Source organism: Morone saxatilis, unplaced genomic scaffold (assembly GCF_004916995.1).
Source record: "Morone saxatilis isolate NCDOM2014 unplaced genomic scaffold, NCSU_SB_2.0 Contig9, whole genome shotgun sequence".
In the NCBI taxonomy this organism is placed as follows: domain Eukaryota; kingdom Metazoa; phylum Chordata; class Actinopteri; family Moronidae; genus Morone; species Morone saxatilis.
Genome location: NW_023340268.1, coordinates 4,931,048 through 4,933,968, shown reverse-complemented (window position 1 = coordinate 4,933,968; position 2,921 = coordinate 4,931,048). Strand labels below are relative to the sequence as shown.

The window sequence follows — 2,921 nt, the reverse complement described above, 5'->3', positions numbered from 1 at the left end:
CTTATATTTTATATAACTGGGTTAAATTTTATTTATGGTGTATGCTTCTTCACCTGTTGGCAGCTGGTAAAGGGTGAGGATAGTTTTTAATTCTTTTTATTTATTAAAACTCTCATCTGTGGAAGCCCATTTCTGCCAGTTAAAAATAAAACAATAAGATGAAAATTTAGCTTTGATAATAATAAATAATAATGTTAAGTTAAACTTTTGAGTAAAATGTGACTTTATGAGACAAAAATTACAGTTATGGTAATTATTTTACCTCATTAATTTAGACTTTTTATTCAACAGTTTCGACTTTCTTTATCTCATAATTTTGACCATAAGTTTAAAAAAAAAATCAGATTTTTCATCCTAAAAAAACACAAACATCCAAAACATCTGGAAAAAGAGGTCCAGAGAGAGACCAGTGTGGTCCGTGGGACCAGTTTCCCCGATGTCTATAATGTCTAATAATGTTTCTCAGAAAGGATTCACACTTTTCTTTTTCTTTCTTTCAGTACGTCGAGAGCGACCGCAGTTATGAAGAGCTTGCTGTTCCAACATCCCGTAAGTCCATCATCGTCTTAACTAGCCTGAACTTTTTAACCTTTTCCTCCTGTTTAAACACATTTTATGCTTTGCTGCCTGCATAACACGTTTATTAAATAAAGTGTATTTGTAGACAGACGTGTGAAGACAGGAGGACAGTCAGAGATTGCTTTTATTATTATGAAATGTGATCTTTTTTTTTCCTCCTTGATTAATTCATTTTTCTGTCTCTTGTGACACTTCTGCTCTCCGTCCTTTCTTTCTCAGCGTCCTGATAGCGTCTCTCTCTCTCTCTCTCTCTTCTTCTGCCTCTCCTCTCTCTCTCTCTCTTTCTCTCTCTCTCTCTCTTTGTGATTTCGCCCTGTTGTTGTCAAAGATAGCGTTGAAGAAACGATGTGTCGTCTCTTTTCAGTTTTACAGGCAGCGTGAAGCTGAAAGGCATCATCATCTCTGGAGAGAATGACGACTCTCATCCAGCTGAGATACGACTGTGAGTTTTCTGTCGCTGCTCCTTTGATTAGTGGTGAAGACGGATCAAACCAGCGGTTCCCTGCTGGTCTCACACACTGGGACACACTTTTATGGATTTAAAACCAATTAAATGTAACTTTAATAAACACATATTCAGGGTCATTAGGACCTTTTAACATAAGATATTAAGGGTGCTCCTATCACTGGGTCTATTTGAAGCCTAAGTTTATTTTGTAGCCTTATTTATTTATTATTATTTACTATTCTTAACAGAATTGTATATTAAGTATTAAAATGCATTAATTATTAAAAATATGAGTCGACAACTGTGTATTTATTGGCAGGCAACATGACACAACTTAAACCGCAGCCTGTTATTGGTTATTGGGAGCAGCTTAGAGCTTAACTGTGTTTCCAGAGAATGACAGGGGAACTGTGGGTATATTTCTATTTCTATTAGTCATTTATTATTTAGACTCATTAGAGCCAATATCGGCCGATAACGATCGGTGACCGATCAATCGGTGCATGGTGCTGTTGGATCAGATGCATATACACACATCAACACACACACAATGCAATGTTGTCTTATTTTATAACATAAAATATACATATTTTAACCCTGTATCCCATCTGTTGGAGCCATATTCGAGTGTTTCGAGTTAATTTATGATTAACTTCTTCTCTTATTACTTCAAATGTGATCATTTTTTGTACTTGTTAGTTATATAAATTTAAAGACCCTGAGAGTGTTCACTTTCCTGCTCCTCCTGGATTTACTATGGTGTCGATAGGGAGCCTTAAAGTACGTGATTAACAGGCTGGTGTGTGCGTTCGATGGTTGAGAGCAACAGTTTTCCAACCACAGCGCTTTTCAGGAAATTAATTTAAATCATATGTTGGATTTTGTTTATTTTGTTTCTGGAGAAGTCAATAATAAATAATATTTCAGTTACTTTGAACAGCCAATATCTTAGTTTAATCACTTTACCGTCTCTTCACTACAGGTACAAGAACATCCCTCAGATGTCCTTCGACGACACCGGCAGAGAACCTGAACAAGCATTCAGACTCAACAGAGACCCTGTGGCTGAACTGGAGTACCCAACAAAGTGAGAGCATGAACCGTTTTGTTTTGAATCCTCTCAGCAACGTCCTGCCTTCGAGCAGGAAGTGTTAGTCTCATAAAGTTCTCAAATCAACACTTCATATATTCCATATTATGAGATGTTATTGAGTTTAAATCGTCCAAACAAGCTGCCTGAGACGCTGAACATCTCATAAGGTTGTCCTCTTAGATTAAGTCTTATACTTCTATACTAAGTCTAAAAGGTCCTAATGTTACTCTCTCATTTTAAACATTTATAATCCCACTGGTTCGACTATAAATCATCATATTCTTATAAATCAATAAGATTATAGGTTTGTTTGTCTCATTCAAAATCTTTTACTTTTTGTTTATTGTTTCTTAAAGACATTTTGATTTACTTTATGTACCTTTAATTTCTAGATATAACATTTTATAAAGAAATGTATAAGTAGGAATACACTAAACCAATAAATCAGTTAACAGACAGACAGACAGACAGACAGACAGGGAGACAGACAGACAGACAGACAGACAGACAGACAGACATCAGCATTACTTCCTCAGTGGAGGATAGCGTTATTCACATTTATCTGTTGTCTCAGTGGTTTGTTTAGTTTAAATGGTTTTTCACTTCCTTTCTTTTTAGGAAGTTGTTTTAACATGTAACTCATTTACGTTTCAATAAATAGTTTAATGTAAAAATCTTTCTGTTTCCCTTCTTTCTTTAAACACCCGGGAATTATTAAATATTGCGCCCCTCTTCCCCTGGGGTTGTAACACACTCTCTCTCTGTGTCTCTCTACATGTCTGGAGTCCAATGAGATGAACA

At 35.7% G+C, this 2,921-nt stretch overlaps 1 long non-coding RNA gene across 1 annotated transcript; it reads left to right on the top strand.

Moving 5' to 3' along the window:
* The first annotated feature begins 490 nt into the window (after nt 1-490).
* On the top strand, nt 491-2,138 carry LOC118342824. Its single transcript, XR_004797507.1, has 3 exons — nt 491-549; nt 944-1,021; nt 2,010-2,138. It is a non-coding gene; the product is annotated as an uncharacterized LOC118342824 (long non-coding RNA).
* Nucleotides 2,139-2,921: the final 783 nt, after the last annotated feature.